At 41.7% G+C, this 18677-nt stretch overlaps 1 protein-coding gene across 3 annotated transcripts in view; it reads left to right on the top strand.

The window, feature by feature from the left end:
- The first annotated feature begins 11285 nt into the window (after positions 1 to 11285).
- The window catches only part of TAFA2 (TAFA chemokine like family member 2), a 200119-nt gene continuing 192727 nt past the window's right edge, over positions 11286 to 18677 (top strand). For all 3 annotated transcript variants that reach the window (XR_015258651.1, XR_015258652.1, XM_086748619.1), the window contains exon 1: positions 11286 to 11852. The gene's annotated coding sequence lies outside the window, so the exon portion shown is untranslated. The remainder of the gene's footprint in view (positions 11853 to 18677) is intronic.

Below are 18677 nucleotides of genomic sequence, written 5' to 3'. Positions count from 1 at the left end.
CCATTGACCTCGAAAGATGTGTACCATGTAATGAGGGTATGCGTTACCCTGGCAGAAAAGCAGACATTGCTGGACATTAGGATGAAAGCTGTCCTTGCCCCACAGTTGCCTGCAGTATTGACAATACAGGAGAGGATTAAAAATGAGGAACAAGCTTACCATGACAGAGAAAACTTGTGCTGGGACAGGGATGTCAGAGTGGAGGTGAGCTGAGCAAGCATATGCTGTGCCAGTGTGGAGTCGATGAAGGCAAGGCTTGTATTGGGCTGTATTATACTGATATTACACTATTAAAAAAAAAAAAGTCAACACCAGCAATACACCCAGATCTATCTCCAGGAAACTAATAAGGTGTATGGACTTTGTTTTTGAACAAGTATTATCATCATTTCTCAAACTTGTTTATGTAAGGAGTAAATTTGGCTCAGGCTTACCCATGTGTGCAATTTCCAGGTATACCGTTAAGAAGTTTTGCTGGGTGTGACTCCCAGCACTGATTTACTGAGTGTATAGCTGTGTTGCTAGACACCAGGATGGGTCTGAATCTATCTGCTGAGAATGATATTTTAGATGTGAAACTGCTAAAGTCTGTTTAACATGTCAGTCATGTCAAAGTCCGTTTAGACACATTCTAAGCTTTCATAGAATCGACCCATTTCTGTAAAAATAGCTCAAAAGGTATCGTTATTATAGATTAATATAGATGAGTCTACATGGCTGTCATTCATGCTTCATAAAAATTCCATTTAATTTTTAAAATCTGTTGGTAAATTTTTGTGATGCAATATAATCTGGGGTCAGGAAGGGTAAGTAACCATTGTAATGCAACAAAACCAGCTTCACAATACAAAGGGATTAATTTAAGGGTGATCATTTAAATAATAGCTAATAAAATCATGCTCATTTTATGTACGTTTTAAGACATAGACTAATCAAAGCTTAAAATGTGATAGGATAATAAAGCAAAGCTCATTAATTTGGCATAGTAAAATTAAATACAATCAAAAAGAGCTGGAATAAGCACAAGCTTACAATAAGAGAAAAGTGCTGAGCGTTTGATCATATTCTCGCTGAAATCATCGTAGAAATTCAGAGGAACTTCAGCTGGAGTCACAGCACACTGGTAGAAGGCCAGTCTGCTCTTCTCTCACTGTCATTAGTGCTGCCTGTTTGGCTGTGCTGAAGGGATTTGGAAACTTCATGTGAAGGGTGGCATTTCATGCTGTCATCTACTCTCTGTTTTGAAAAGAAGGGAGAAGAAAGAGGAGCTAACCCATTAACATGCAGTCGTAGGAACTAGGGTTTCATCAGCAAAGACTGATGGTCAATCAGGCACATCTCTGCATATGCCATAGATTTATAATCTGGTAGAAAAATGAGGAATCATCAGAATATTTCATGGAACATTTAAATTGCCAGTGCAAGTTCAAGTGTTTAAGTAATTCTAGCAGAGTTATACTGTAACATAAATGATCTCATTAATCTAAGTCTGTAATAGATTAAGTTGTCCTTGCATTTTCTTTTGCTAGATTTCCTACAGAAGTGAGCATTGTGCATTTTGGAGCTCCATCTGATTTTTCAACAAAATTTGAGAGATGGGTAGAAGTCTTAAAGCTATTCAATTACAATAAGAAAAGATGCCTGGGAAGAAGAGAGAAAAGCTACAAGTGCATCTCTCTGAAAAGCTGTCCCTTGGAATCATCCTTACACAAAAAAAAAAAAAAAAAGAGAAAATTTGATGTTCCCCAGCGTAGGAAAAGCTTCGATCAACCATGAAATAAAATCCATAGGAAACGAGACTTCATTAGTTCCAGAGCTCACAGAACTTGTTATTATTCAGCTTGTTTAGCAACTTCAAATTTTAGACAACTCTTTTTCTTTGATATGTCACCTGAAGCTTAACGGGGTATTAGATCTCCTGCTTTTTATCTCTGTAAGGCTACAATGAAAACAAAAAAACAACCCCAACCCAGTGTTCCCTAGGAGATTTTCTTTCTGTGTGTATATGCATATATGTGACAGGAGAGGAGGAGGGGAGAAGGAAGGGGAAGCATAAAATAACTGAAATGTCCTTTTTCAAGATTTGGTAAGGTGGTGTATTATCAAATCTGTGTTCTACCTTCTGACATCTGGTGGCAAAATCTCTCCATTACAGTGCTTGCTCTGATTTTTTTTCAGAAATCCGCTCCCCTCCCCAGCTCTGCTGGCTTCTCTGACATTTGTGGGTGCTTAATGCCAGTAAAAACCGCGGCGTTTGTGGATAAGGAGGTAATGCTGCTGTCTGGCGGGGAGCAGCAGATACACCATGAAGCTTAAAGAGGAGGAAAACAAAGCAGAATTATGTAGGGGTTTATTGCTCTAGCAGCAGCAGTGTCTCCTGCATCCCAGGCTGTGTCTTCTGTGCAGAGCAGAGATGCCCGAGATACTTCTTACCTGCTTGGAAAAGCAAGTTTTTCCACGCTGAGCTCTGAGCAGTGAGCCTGCTTCCAGTTGCCAAGTCCTAGCACACCTGCCTGATGCTGCATCTGCTATGCATTTGTTCCCCCCGACCATAAGTCAAAACGCTTATTTTGCTTACTGTGAATATTGAGTTTCGGGGTCACAAGTGCATGCAGAAACGACTGGTCCTAAAATATATTTTTAGAAGAAAATGATAAATGATTAAGCATTGACCAGAATGAAAATGTCAAAATGATTCTCATGACCATACAAGATACATCTCCAAGGACCTAGGGCTCCCCTGGTTATTGCTCACCATTCTTACATTATGCTTGGGCTGAGCTTCAGAAAATAAGCGTTACCTGCATCCAAGATCAAGCCAAGATGTTTATGTTATGTTTACTGTGCCCCTTGGGTAAGAAAGAAATGGAAATTTGAACTGGCCTTCTGTTACATGAGGCCATCCTGCGAGTGGTGAAGCTCTCCAGGCTGGCCAGAGCTGAGGCAGTCAATGTCAGGGCAAACGTTTTGGCAGGATGTAGGGAGTCAGGTGGTGACATTTCTGTCCATCCACGTGTGGCCATTTAGCATGGGTAACCAGATACTAATTTCATCTCAGTCAGGTGAGGGTGGACTTAGTTGTAACACCGGAGAGAGGCGCACATGAACTCTTCTGAGCAGGACTGAGGCTTCCCAGTGCTCTGCCATCATGCAGTCCAAACTCTGAATAAGACAAAGTTAATCTAAAGAACTGCCAGCTACAAATTTACTCCCTTCAAAGGAATCGGACAGCCACAAAAGCAGAAAAACTCAAAGGCACACATCCCTTATAATTTCCTACCATGTATTTGATGAAGGAGGAGAGGCTGGAGAAGGAAGGCAGAGTTCAGTCAGTCTGATTTCCTAGCCCTGCAGATCCTGAGATCTAAGTGGCAGTAATCCTCTCTAGGTACATATAGTTTTCTTTCATATTTATACAAAGAGAAATTACTTATATTTAGGCTATTAACTATGTAATCCATTAGCTTCACATCTGTAATCTCATTGAAAGGTCTACTCTAAATAGAAAATGTAACTTGTTATATATACGGAGTGGATTTTTTTTATTCTGCATTAATCAGAGGCATTTTTTCATGCTGAATTAATAGCTGCTTGTCCTTAGCCAAGCCAGAATGCTCTTTGGTTCTGTTTCCTAAAAAAAAAAAAAAGTGTTTCCTTTTGGTCTTGTTTTTGAAAATATCTTGAAATCTGCAATTCAGAACATTTAAACATGATCATATCATGTTCTTGTTTTCATTTCTCTCCTCCCCCCTCGCCCCCTGCCACCCCTCCAGTTTCAGGCTGTTTTGGAATAAATACAGTCGATAATATTCTAAATCGTAGTACTTCTGCTCTTGACTCTTGGAAAGCTCTACTTTTGCCTGTACTCAATATGCAGAAAGATGATATCAAAATACACCTTTTTGCCTTACTGTTAAAATATCATAAAATGCAAAGTCTGTAACAACCTTTAAGGCATCTTTTAATGTTTTTTAATGCACATACACAGGCCTAGTACATTCTTGAGTGCAATTCTCTTTTATTTTTCCTTCCCTCATTAAAACATAGGTGGTTAAAATTCAGAGAAAGACAGACTTAAAATCAGAAAGAAATACTGAGGGACAGACAACTTATTCCTGTTTAATGCATTGTATCCTTTGTTAAACTTACTCAACTTCCGATTGTATTATTTGATAGAGTGTGTTGTAACTATAAAACAGGCATAGCATTATTTCTCTAGAAAAAGTAGCCCAGGTAAGTTCACCGTGACTTTTTTTTTTTTTTTTTGCAGCAAACAACACATCTGACAACCCCCTAATTTATCTCCCACTGTGAGAGAACTGAGTTACGGGGCTAATAAGCTTTGACACCTTTTTAACCAGAATTTGTGATGCCCGTTTTTAAAATGACATGACACAGATTAGAAAATGCTATATCATGAGATAATAAATGGCACCATGAATCTCTACGGTGAAGTCTAATCCTTCTTGTAGATGAGTTTTCAAGTCTGTCAACGTATGTTACCCTCGGTAAAGAGGTTTCAGAAAAAAAATAAGTATGGTTCGTTTTGTGAAATCAGCTTGGTCTTTACTTACCTTTACTGCTTTTGGTCTGCCTAACCTCCTGTTTTCACAAGATCTCATTTTCTTTAATATAATTTACTGTATAAACATCATTAATTCGTGAAAATAATTCAAGATCTAATTTTGGAAATAATTATATTTATTTTTAAATTAGATTAAAATCTCATTAGGTAAGGAGGTCTGCTTTTTTTTTTCCATTTTGTCTATAATACAACCTTTAATGTAAACTTGAAACCAAAGTAACATACTTGTAACCAAGGATAAAACATTTATTTTGGAGTTCTTTCTAGCGTGACTGCAAGAGGTGATGCTGTTTGATATATGGGAAAATAGGAACTACCATACTGTATCAGATTAAGACAAGGGCATGCATGAATGGGTTCTATAATATCATAACCCAAATTTGGGCCAGATGTGTGTGAATACTTTTTATCCTGGTTTTTTGTTGTTGTTTTTTTTGGTTGTTGTTTTTTTTTTCCTGCTCATTTCTTTCTCTGGATGCTTATTGTTTCTATTTCCTGCTCTGAGTCCCACAGATGTAGATGGAGGCATAGTTTTGAGTTTTTTTAATTTAAAAAAAAAAAAAAAAAAAGGAAAAATGGCTATATTCTTGGATGTAGTTTGGAACTTTTCCCGAGGTCATGAATAATACTTTCTGTATCTCGAATAAGAAACCAGCACTACACTTAACATTATTGTAATTTACACTTAGTTGTGTAATAGAACCCTGCAGTCACCCCAAAATGTTTGGCCCATGGACTCTTCCTTTTGATTTAATAAAGCATAGACCTGTTGCTTATTAAATATATTGTATAACCAAGCAAATTACTTGTTAAAAAGAAAATTTAAGACTATTTCCAAAAGGTGGAGAGGCCAAGTATTGTTCTACTTCTGATCTGAATTATTCTATTTTTTTTTTCTGCTTTTCACATGGATTACAGCCTAGATTCAAAAATAAATTTAGGAGCCAAAGCACGAAATATTGTGAAACTTAACTTTTTGGTATGTGCTTCACCCAGAGCAAAACCGAGAAGCTATGCCTGGCAGCACAGGGTCTCTAACGCATAGAGAAAGTAAGGTGCCTTATGATGATATATAAAAGATCTAAAAAGCTCAGTAGTGACTTGTCAAGAGGTAGCAAATGGGAAATGAGGAGTGCAAGTTTTAAAATCTTTTCCCTTTAGGGAGCTTAGGTGCTTTGCGAAGTATTAGAAAGAAGCATCTTTATGTTTCAAAATAGCTAGAGTTCTCACAGCCTGGAGGATTTTGCTCTTTTTGATGAAATAGCATGAGGAGAAAGATTCATTTGTATGATATTTTATGGGGTAGGTCAGACAAACAGCATTCATCCCACGATTTCTTCATCTTTGTTTAACTCTGCTTTGTGGAGGAGTTTGGGGAAGTACCACCCCTGATGGGGGAAGACCAATAGGGATCAATAGGGACCGCTTAAGCAAGATGGACATGCAGTAGTCTGCCTCCAAGTACCCTGAGGAAGTGGGCTGATATCATTGTGAGACTGCTCTTTATCATCTGCAGATGTTCATGGTGACAGGAGAAGGTCTTGAGTAATTGGAAAATGGTAAATATGCCCATTTTCAAGAAAGCAAGGAGGAGGATGTGGGGAACTACAGGTCAGTCTGCAGGAAGGTTGTGGAGAAAATTCTCCTTGAAGCTGTTTCCACATACATGAAGGACAAGAAGGTGATTTGGAATAGTCAATATGGATTTACCAAAGACAAATTCTGCCTGACCAACCTGGTTGCTTTCTATGATGAAATCACTGGCTGTGCAGGGAAACGGAGAGCAGTGAGTGTTGTTCATCTTGACTCTAGTTAGTCTTTTGACATGGTCTATCATAACATTCTTGTAGCCAAACTGGGCAGATATGGGCTGGATGGGTAGTTTACAAAATGGATGCAAATTGGTTGAACTGTTTAAAGAGCAGAGACCGGTCACTAGTGGCCTTCCTCAGTGTTCAGTAGTGGAGCCCATACTGCTTGCAGTCTTCAGTAATGATCTGAATGACAGTGGCAAACGACACCAAAATGTGGTGAGCAGTTAATACACTGGAGGGCAGGGCTGGCACTCAGAAGGATCAAAACAGGCTGGAGAAGCGAGCTGACAGAAATTTCATGAGGTTCAACAAAGACAAATGCAAGTGGCGCCTGGGACAGAATAACTTCATGCAACAGTATGAGCTTGGCACTGACTGTCTAGAAAACGTCTCTGCAGAAAAATGCCTGTAGATGCTGGTGGACAAGTTGAACAGGAGTCAGCAATGTGTCCTAGCAGTGGTGAAGGCATGACATATGAGAAAACCGACAGCTATGTTTGTTCAGCCCCTTTAAAGGATGGAAAGGGGGGATCTAACCACTGGATTCAACTACTCACGGATGGTTAAAGGGAAGATGGAGCCAGTGCATTCTTGGAAATGCACAGCAAGAGGCTGAAGGAGAAATTCTGAAAAATTTGTTTGGATGTAAGGGAGAAAATCCTTCCTGATGAGGGTGGTTAGGTGCTGGAAAAGGGCCAGAGAGGCTGGTAGGTAGAATTTGTCCTTGGAAATATCTGAAACCACAGGAACCAGCCCTGACCAACCTGATCTAATTTCAAAGTCATCTCACCCATGACTGGGGTTTGGATCCTCAGCCCAACTAAACCTCCAGAGATCCCTTCCAACCCATTTTTTTTCCCCTCTGATTCCTGGCTTTCCACTTTCCTCTTAAGTGAAAGCAACAAAGTCTTGCTCCCAAAATGGCATTGAATATGTACATGTATCTGTTTTTTTCATCCTGGAAGATGTCATTACTTTATAAGCAGCATTTATGTTAGCGTGCATAAGCAATCCATGTCATTTCATATCTTAGGAGAATAATTTTAAATGGTAAAAAAAAAAATAATCATAGTGTTTATCTGTATCACATATATTGTAGAAAAGGAAGAATGGTTACATCTGTTATTTTTTGCAGTCCTTTTTCCATTTTATGTGGAAGGTTTGAAAGATCAGTGACGATTCCAGTATGCTAGTTAAAAACCCTATTTCCTTCAGAATCAAATAACCAGCATGATTTTAATAAATGCCTGTGGGAGACTTATTAAAAAAAACCCAGAATAACTTTGCTCCATTGCCTTTTCATTTTCCATCAGCCTTTCAGGAGTCGATTATCTTTATTTTTGTATGTGAATATTTGGAATGTATCAGAGCTTTTACAGACCTTTAAATCTGGTGGACCGGATTCTCACTTACAATAAAAACATGAGTATCTGTATACACATTGTAAAGGGGACTTTTAGGCACTGTTGGACTGTCCCAGCTCCAGGGCCACAGAGCATCAAGATGATGACCACAGATAATTCACAGCAGCTGGCTTTTTGAATCCATGCTTCCTCTTCCCCAGCTTTAGGGAATGGCAATGGAGGGATATTGCAGGATGCTGCTGCACAACAAGCTCTAAGCCACTATAGGTGTCCTTACATGGAGGTATTCCTGATGAGTGCTGTGGTCGTTGTCTCTGCTTATTCTAGTACCTGAAGCTCAGTATTAAGAGAGGTGGAAGACCCAAGTGAAAAACAAATCTTTATGATCAAAATGAGAAACCAAGAACCTTACTACTAAACAGAGGAATGGTGCTGTAACTGGCACTTTTAGTCAGTTTAAGTTAGTAGCATGGTGGGTGATGGGACAGGTCTCATGGGAAAGATAAAGGAGCAAAATTGTTGGTAGACGTCAGTGGACTGATCAGTTCTTAGAGAAAAAATCTACATGTGGCTACCAAAATATAAGTTTTCTTTTTCTCTGTTTAGCAGCTGAGAACATGCTTGCCTCTGAGTAAAATCAGTGTTTAAAAAAGATACCTACCAGATCCACATATATGCAACTACTCAGAAACAAGTTTTTTTTTTATCCCATGCTGTTCAGCTTGAAATGAAAATGCTGAAGTTGTTCCAAACACTATACCTGTGTGAGTACCAATGCCCATTTTCATGGTTTATACTTTTCTTTTAGCATGTAGAAGAGCCCTACAAATTGGTGAACAGTAAGAGATAGTGACACTAACTAAAAAATGAAACAAGCTGAAGAAAGAAAGAGAGAATATTCATATAATTGTGTTTTGTAACTGTATTGTGATATAAGGCCACGGTATTCAGCTGGGGATTTTCCAGTCAGAAAGATAAATACAGGCTGGGTAGGACAAAGACTGCCAATCTGGTGTTTGTGGAAAATGGTAAATTTATCATATTGTGCATGTGCAGCGTGTACAAATGCACCTTTGGAGATGAGTCAGGCTTACTGAGTAAGCATCTGTAAAATCAGCTGCACTGTATAGGTGCAACGGATCATTTCAGTTCTTCCCAGCAGTGTTTGCCATACTGTGAACGCACGCAGAAAAGCTTCCTGGAAGTGTGTCTTTCTGCATGGTGTCACACAATCTGTGGATTTGTTCAGACTTTCAGGTGTTGGGCAAAGTGATCTAGAACAACTGCTCACATGCGGCAGCATCACACCGTCAATAATGATCACATTTTCCAAGATTTCCACAGTCAAAATTCCTGGGTTTCAAAACAGGTCAGCTTATCTATTGCTTTGTCTACTGCTTTTTCTTTTGTTGTTTGCGTGTGACTTGTTTGTATTGTTTTAACTGGGTGATAATAGTTCTGTGTCTTCAAATGTGTTTGCCTGATTTCTGTCCCAGCAGGATGCCAATATGAAACTACTGAGTATCCTCTGGTCTCACAATACACTGTCGACTCGAGTGTAATGATACAGTCAGCTAATATAGGTATATGTCCTCCTATAATTACAAAGTGTTTGCTATGTTGAAAGTGCAAGAGCTGCTGTAGTTGCATTTTAGCTGCTGTAGTTGCGTTTTCTGTGTGCTTTGACTGTTTTTAATCCAGTAACAATACTTGTGGTCCTACCCTGACCCACACAACAGTATGGTCAGTATGCCAGTATGCATTCAAGGATCCCTGGTTGTTTTGCATAGCTGGGGCAAGAGTATCCACATTAGTTTGGGTCTACCTCAATGTGCTGAAATTATGCTGCTCATAGCAGCATGGTCTTGGTTGTTTCAGTTCCCTCTGCATTATTTTTATCTGTCTGCAAATGTAGAAACACAGTTACTGAGTAGGGAAATCATGGTGTTACTGTATCAGCTCCCGATGAATCAGACCACGTTTGTCTTTACAACCAGCAGCCCTTTAATTTGGCTGCAGTCCCCATCCAGGCATGGATGTGTACTGCAGAGCTTGCTGCAGCGGCCAGTGTGACAGCCACATGCCAGGCTACTTTTAACTTGCCCTTTCCATACCAGCCTCTTTATATTTCATCCTACAGCTGCATCACCGTGTGCAGGGTAGTCAACATTCAGCCTTCATTTTGCCTTTTCTTTTTTTACTGCATGGATCTTTAGGTCTGCATTTGTTTTAAAAAAAAATATTTCAAACATTCTACAAATCCTTACTTACATGGAAAAACTCTAGCATGAGCAGTAACAACTAGGGAAGTGTTTCACTTCTCTCTTCTGTTTCTCACAGGGTTGACCATCAATGTCATGTAAGATGCGGTGACAGTTAAGGGCTCAACAAAAGCTTCTTTTCAGAAAATTTGCTATTATACTAGCTGGTACAAATTGAAAAATAGACAACAGACGATTAAGTGTATCAGTACTTCTTAATGCTGCCTGCGTTCATCCCCATTTAACCTTGGAGTGGACTGGAATTCTAGAAAACTGAGAATTTGACTCATTTGGTAACACTGCAACAAGTGAGGGCGGTTTCTCACCTTCTTTGGCTCCTTCCCCTCCACTTCTCAGCATCGCCTCCCGAACGGCACAAACCACACAGAAAAAAATGCGCAAGCTCTGCTTTTACTGATTTCCCCCCTCTATTACTCAACGGTCTTTACGTAGAGGGAGAAGAGGCCTTCAGCCTCTGACCCGAAATGTATTCCCCCACCCCCTCCCGAGAGCAGGCCCACGGACCAAGCCCGCGACCCCTCGGCCACCACCCGAGGGAGAGGGGCCAGGCCGGGGCCGGGGCTTTCCCGCCGCCGCCGCTGCCGTGCGCGACTCCCGTCTCCCTCTGGAGGGAGACACAGCCCAGCTTTTGGCTGCCGGCGCCGCCGCGTCCCTTCTGCCCCTGCCCCCGCCGCCGCGGCCCCGGTCCCGGTCCCGGTCCCGGTCCCGGCCCCACTCCCCTGTGGAAGCGGCCCAGCCCGGCTTGGCCTGGCCCGGTCTAGCGGCTCCCTCCCCGCCCAGCGCACAGGCTCCCGCCAGAGGGGAAGTCGGGAGGGGGTCCCGGGGGAGCGGCAGCGGAGCCATCTGGGATCCGCGGAGTGGGGGGGAGGGTGTCCTGCTCCTCTCCCCGGCCACGTGCGCCTGTGCGGAAACTTCGCACCCCCCGCGGGGAGGGGGAGAGCCGCACCGCGCCGTGGGGGCGGGCGGCCCAGCCCCGGTGTACGCGGGCGGCGGGCGCTGCCGGCGGAGCTCCCCCCCCCCCCCCGCATTGGTCAGACGGAGCGGCGGTCGCGGGGACCTGCCGTCTCGTCAGGAGGCTGGGGGGGAGAGCAGCGGAGAACCGGATAAAAACCGGGGAGGAGAAGGACGTCCCCCCTCCCCTCCCCAATTCCCTCAAGCTGCCTCTGCCTGTCCGGCTGCCCGCCGTGCGGGGCGGTGGGCGCAGGCTGGGCGCGGGGCGGCGGCTGGCGGTGAAGCTCCCGCTCTCCAATTACTTTTCCCAAGAGGGGAGAAGGAGGCGGCAGGAGGGGGAAGCCGTGCTGTGTGCGGAAGGCAAACCAATCAGAGATGCGCTAACGGAGGGATTGCTGCAGGACGCGCCGGCTTTTCCTCCCTTCCTCTGCCGGCGGGGCTGAACCGGGACCGCACCGGGCTGCAGGACTTCCTCCCCCTCCGCTTTTTCCGATAGCTAATCCATACTTCGTCCTTTTTTTTTTTTATTATTATTTTTTTTTAATACTCTGAAACCGCGCTCGAGAAACACTTGAAGTCTTCGCACCCTTCCCACTTCCTTCACCCACCCTCTAGCATCTCTTAGCCGGATTCCTGGTGTGTTATTCTCGGAGAGGCGGACGGCTGCCCGCCCCATCCTAGCCCGGCCCGGCCCAGGCGGGGGGAGCCGAGCGCGGGGCCGCTCCGCTCCATGCCCCCGGGCGCTGGCGGGGCGCGGGGCGTCTGCGCCGGCGATGCCCGGGCGGTGAGGCCGGAGCTCCCCCGCCACGGGAGGCGGCCGATCGCGCAGTGTTTCCAGCGGGAAGCGGGGCTGCAGGTAGGTGAGCGGAGGGCTCCATGTCTGTCTGTCTGTCTGTCTGTCCGGGGATGGGGATGCTCTCTGCTGCTGGGGCCAGGTAGGGCGTGCGGGGCGGCTGCCGCCCTCCCGCTGCCCAAAAGTTGCGGTGAGCCGGGGGTGAGGTGCAGCTGCTTTGCCGCCCTTTCCGCCGCTGCTGCCGGGCGCCTGGGGCAGCCCGCTCCAGCCCGGCGCCAGGGGCATCCGCGAGGCTTTTTTTTTTTTTTTTTTCTCTCCTTTTTTGTTTTATTTGGATTTATTAAAACAAGCACTTTAGCGTTTCAGCAGAGCCCTCAGGGGATGGCCGCCCGTTTGTCAGGGGCTATATTACTTGTATAGGCAGGATGGCCGCTAACTCGCAGCACCCCCGGGCGCTTGGGGTTTTACGCTGTGCGGGAGCCCGGACGCTTTATGGCCACTTTCAGAGAGCGGATTCGCGTTATGAACCCTTTAAAAAAAAAACCAAACAACTATAAAGAGATGGTTCATGGCTTCATTTCCTTCTGTCTCTAACGCTCCCCAAGTTGTGGTGTGTGTAGTATGAAACATACCCTGTCCATTCACTTTCTTTCCATTTCAGTGAACTCATTTACCTACTAAATATGTTACAGGTTCTGTGTGCTACAGTGCGAGGGCTTTTCCCTTATTCCCCCCCTTTACAGCTTCGCAAGAGAAAGTTTTAAAATAACCTGCTTTGTTCCCGTGGAGCTGTAGGATCGGACACCAGGTTATCTATGCAAAGAATAAAGAGCAAAACCTTGCACTGCCCTGTTAGGAGCTGCCATGCGTGGCTTTTCGATATTTCTCATTCTTATCGGGAGTTAAAATCATTGCTTGAAGCATTTTTAATTATATGTGTTGTTACAGTTGTGTATTTCCAGCTTTTGCTTGGAGATGATCAGTATTTTTTTTAGAGCACCAAGTACTTTACTTCTACCACCCACCCCTCCTGTAGACACCGGCTCGGTATTTAAAGAACCGTACAGAACTGTCAATTTAAATAATAAACATACTCAACCTGTGTCCCTGAAAGCCCCGTAAAGCATTCAGGGTCTTAGGGTCTTCGCACAGCAGTGGATACATTTAAATTGCTATTGACGAAATGATTATTGTTGTCTGGTTTCTCTGTCTTACCAACTAGTTGCAGGCATCAGCATTCAGCCTGGTGTGGGTTTAACACTTTAAAGCTACTTTATGGGCTGATCTAAGTGAAGTCAAACTGAAAAATTAAGATTCTTCTTTTTTTGTAGTGTAGGGCGAACACTAGAAAAATAGTAGTTCAGTGGTACTAGGAACACAGCTTGGCTGAAGTTGGGAAAGAGCATACTAAGGCATTTTTATCAGGGATGGCAAAGGTTATATCTTTCATTATACTTTCTCACAGTAATTGTGCAGTCATTTCACCCTGATGCCTGAAGTGTTTTGTGAGTGTGTAATTAACAGTAGTAAACTAATACATAGATATTTCATTATTAACATTTTATTTCAGAGATCTGATACTGTTGAGGCAATATTGAAATCTATGTGGTTTTTCATTTCATAAAGTCCCAATTTCCCAAACTACAGTACTGTTATTTTTATAAACGTAACTACGAAGTGCCGTAATTTCAGTGGGAAGCTTTGCTCAGCTGGTTGATAGCAAATCGGGATTACTATTCACTGGTTCCGTATGTTGTTGGAACATAAGGGGGCTTTCAAAAATGTGGTATTAATTTTAGATATGCTGCTGGTGGTGAATGACTTTGAGATAAAATCTTGATTCCTGTCATGCAATTTTAATCAGAGAATGACCACTAATTTGACTGTATCTTTTATCACTCTGGACATACAAGGTAATGTTTTTACCTGTCTCTTCTCATGATCTGAGGGATCTCAGCTTTACGTGTAGATGCTTGTAATGCTCTTGATAATTCTGGTGGGGAATACATGAAAAACTCGTTCTGTGTGGAAGTAAATAGATGTGTGTACAGACGGATATTGGAGATTGCTTGGCTGGGAAGTTGCAAAGTGATGATTCATTGAATCCTATCTAGATTTATGTAAAGCAAATAATACTTTACACTGAATTGTGGCAGCAGAGAAACATGTGGCAGCCAAGAAGTTTCATAATTTCATCACAGGTGGTGACAGACTTGATAAAGGACATCTTTACCAATGCGGGCTATATGTTTTTGGTGAGCAAAGCATACTATGGAATTTCTCAAATCTGAGCATCTTCACACTTAAATTTATTGCTGGCTGTATTGCTACCTACCAACTTGTGTAAAGCCTAAATAGTGTATTAGAAATATGTTGCATTAATTATGTTGCATATTTTACTTACTATAAATAAGTAATAGAGCAATGCTAACTAGTTATCACAGGAAAGGAAATCACTGACTTTGGAAGATGGAAAATCACATTACCTAATACTCATCTATGGAAAAATGTGATCACCATCTTGCAAAATTATCCTGAATGATACAACTATCATTGAGCAAGCAGTTCTATGCCCCTGTTTTAACTTCTGCAGAATTTTATTAGAAATGCTTCATTAAGTCACATTAGTCTGCAGCTGTTTGTTCACTGAAAATTAAAATAAAAATCAGGAAGTTTATCCAGCAAAGCAGTATTATTTCCTTTGTTAAGTACTGAAAGTTCAAACAAAAAGAAAATATTTAGCACCAGTGCACCAGAAACACTGAGTACATTCTATTTTTGTGATATATGGATGGCATTTACTGATGCAATTAATCAATGTATTTATTAGTCAAATGTCATCAAACAAAGAAAAGAAATGAAAGTAAACAAAGACTGCATGATGATACAGAGGCTAAAGCAAGGGAAGACCCTACAAATCAAATTAATTAATGTTCAGTCCCATATTTACAGTCTATATTATCTATATTATCTCATTTAAATGGCATGTTTGTTGTGTTTCTCTCATTGATTTTCTGCTACAGCTCCAGATAATTCAGGTAGCCATAGCTTTTCATTTGAAAATGCGTTTTCCATTTACCTTTTGAAATGCTGAATTTTGAACGCATTGAGGTAAAAGTTGTGTTTGGACAAATATAACATAAGGGTCCTGTGCCAGCAGAGCCGAATACTGACCTGTCCCCGTTCACAACCGTTTTTATGTGTTAAGAGGGGCATCCCCAACTGATGTAGACTTTCATTGCTCCATTGAAGTAGTTGAAGCTCTGACATTTTAAAACAGCTGGAGATTTGCTCGATTATCCTTAGATTACTGTGCAGTTTAGAAAAGTTTTGCTTGCTTTTTTTTTTTTTTAAGGATGAGAAAACGTTTACATAGTATACCAAGCTTCACAGAATCCATTTTAAATGCACACCTTCACAACTCAAGTACTTTTTAAAAACAGGGGCTCACTCTTGGAGCTATTTCAACAGGGAATTTGGCCCAGTGATGTGCTTTTGTAAGCCATTAATATAGACTTCAAAACACTCCTCCTCAGAACTCAGTTCAGATTTACAAAACTCATCAGACATAGGAATGAACACGCAAACATCAACAGTAATACCGTTCATTTTTCCTGGTGACAGCTACAGAGCTGTCTCCTTTTGCTCTTGCTAGAACTTGGGAAGATAGTGATTTTTGTGCTTTGATTCTTTACACACCTTTGGCAGCTGCTCTTGCTTGCCATATATAGTCAGTTATTTATCAAAAGAGAAGACAAAATAATAATGGACACCTAATGTATTTTTTCATACTGCTAGTGCAAAACAGTCACATTTTTACGATGAACAGTTCAAGGCATTTTTTAGAGCTTCTTTCATGTAGTGTGTTTTGAAAAACACTTTGGAGATAGAAGAGAAAATAAAGATATCGTGCTTTATGGTACTAGTTACGGCAGGACACTACATACTTACATAAAATGTAAGTATTTACATGAGACAAGCTTCAGATAGTACTTCTGCTTTTTCTTCTGGTCAGATACATCAGGACACTGATTTGTAGAATGCATTGTAGCTGTAACTATTGCTTGAAGTAGCACTAGAAAATGCTTTTTATGGATTTGATCCTTAGTCCTTGCATGAGGAAGCACTCATAGGAGTAGTTCCTGTATCTTTTGTGGTATGGAAGCAATCACTTATATAATTGCAAGTGTAAAAAGTGAGAAATGGGATTTGTCTCTTGTTTAAAGCTTATCAAACACCTTAATCTGTACTGTGTTAATAGCTTACATTTTCCAGTAGCCTCACTTCACATCTTGCTGATCTCATAATGTGAAACTCGAACGCAGGTCTCTCTGCACCAGGACAGCATTGCATACAGCCGCCTCTACTGTGAGCATCCCTTTAACGACGCCGGGGGGAGAGCCATAGTACAGGGCAGCACACAAGTGAAAACACACAGAGCTTTTGTTTTTTTTAGACTCGTGAGTGTTTGGTAATCTCAGAGCTAGGCCAAGTCCTTGGCCTTAGTGCTTTAGTTTGACAAACTTCACAAGTAAATAAATGCAGAAGCACAGTTCAGCAAACCTGTTCAGTTGCATAAACAGCAAAATATTAAGAAATGGGTTGGTAAGTCTGAAACATTTTTGAAATAGATAACCAAGTTTTTACTCTTGGTCATATGCCAGCCTCTCTCTGTGTGGAATATTTCTTACCTCGGTTACAATATTAACATCCACTCTTTGAAGATGAGGTACCGGACTAGACAGACCACTGGCTTGATCCAATGAAGCAATTTCCTTCTTGAAATGCAAGGAGGCAGTGTTGCAGTACTGTGTATTTTAACTGACTTACCAGAACCAAACTGTAATTGTTTAGTGTACTGGTTTTGCTTTATTTTTCCCTTTTAAAAGCAGGATATAGTACACTTCTAAAATAAATCTCTCAGTAACATGTAGTCTCACACCAGCTCTTTTAGAGACAGGAGCACAGCCCTGACAAGTCTCTCACATTTGCAGTGATACTCTCGTATTGTATTTTTTTCCACTCCTCCACTGCAGTTTTTCCATCTCATGTTGATATGGGAGAGCTGTGGCTTCCAGTCCATCCTGCCACAAACTTGTTCGCTGCGTGGTGCGTGACCCTCCGCTCTTCTCTGTCTGACTTGTCATGTCATGGAGTGGGGGGAGAGGGTACGGTGCAGTCCCTGGATGTCATCTGAGCATCTTTATGCATGACACTGTTCCTGGTTCCAGTATTTCCCTGTGGCTTCTCCCTCACCGTGTGAAACTGCATCTATGAGAGGGCCTATCCCAAAGGCTCCGATGTGCAGTCTCAGGCTAGGTGCCACCTTCTGCCTCGTGACTGTGCAAATGGGAGATCGGTGAGCACTGTGTTAAAACTATGTGCTCTAGATTCCCTTTCAGTTGAGACTTTTTTTGATGTTTGTTTCTGTGTAAGATACTCTGTTTGGCCTTTTGAATTCTAGGCTCAACCATAATTCATCATTAGCTGTTGTATCATTGCACTTAACGGCGCTGCAAAGTGCAGCAGAATGGCTTGATGGCTCCGAGGAAAGATAATGGCTTTCTGTGCCCTTTTGTATGTAGGAAACTGTTTGAAATTTGGATCTTTTCCAGTAAGGGATGAGAATCTGTACTATCTGAAGCTTGTCTCATGGTTTATCTAAAATGAATTAGTAGTCTTAGTTTGGTTCTTACTGTAGAAGTGTCCAAGTTGCAAAAGTCACCACTGGCAAAAATTAGGATGTGTGCAGAGAGGCAAAACGAGAGGTCTGATCATGCAAGGCATTTTGGCTGTATGCATGTGGGTTCAATGGGACTGGTCAAATTAATTTTGGGCTTGAAGACTTTTCTGAAGCGAGCCTGAATAGATGTTGCCAACTGCTCAGAGTGATCCATGTTGAAGGCATGTGGGTGGGGTGCTGCTGAGCTATGTTTGTGTCTGTATTCTGGGTATAAAATTTAAGACTTGAACTTTGTTTGTATGGCTTGCCAATCCTACACTTTTTATAAACATTCAATCTCCTTAAATTCAGAACAGAGACTATGTAACAGCAGGTAGTTTTCCGAAAGATGCTACAAGAAGCTACCCTATATTAATAGTATCAGAAACTGCAATTACAATCATGTAAATCTTTAAATGTGATATTACTGGTGTGGCACTAAAGTAAAATACTACTTTCTGCCAAAGTATATCAGGCTGTGGTATTCCTGCAAGAAATGAGGTCATGTTTAAAGCTTAATTGCAGAAAAAAAGATCTGTTTCAGCACCAGGAGAAGAATACCCTCTCTGGACTGTGTTACCTGTGTTTATTTAGCTTTGAATTTTCTTTTTTTTTTAATCTATGTATTGTAACAAATAGGCTATACTTAAATAAAATGGGAATTTTTATTTTGAGTTCTGGTAACAGCTGCAAATAAAGTGAGATACGTTCTGGTTTATAAACTTACTGGAATCAAGACAGAAGAAATATTGTATTTGTATGCTAACATAACATGCTATAAATTCAGTTTTGATATTATCAGCCAATACACTTACTGTTGCCTGACACTTCTCATTATATGGTCCTGCTTTTTTTCTGTTCAATCTAGAATCATGAAGAATATCCCTTGTGTTGGAATTAAGGTAATACTTAAAACACATTACTGCCAAAGTGTCCACACCTTCATAATCGAGGCGTTACAGTGGTATTTGTGCAATGGATGTTCAATGAAAGAATTGGCCATGAATCCAGATGCTGGTTGAGCTTCTGACTTAGGAAATCTTTTTTTTTTCCCCCCATGCAGATTCATTTTCCTTTATGGCAACAGAATTTTATTATTTTCTATTTATAAACATTATAATTTGGTTGTTCTAGTTTAACCCTGGTAGGCAGCTAAGCTCCACCCA

The sequence above is a fragment of the Chlamydotis macqueenii genome, chromosome 1 (assembly GCF_036417535.1).
Source record: "Chlamydotis macqueenii isolate bChlMac1 chromosome 1, bChlMac1.mat, whole genome shotgun sequence".
Lineage (NCBI taxonomy): Eukaryota > Metazoa > Chordata > Aves > Otidiformes > Otididae > Chlamydotis > Chlamydotis macqueenii.
Note: the sequence above shows the minus strand (reverse complement) of the source record. Positions and strands in the feature narration are given on the sequence as shown.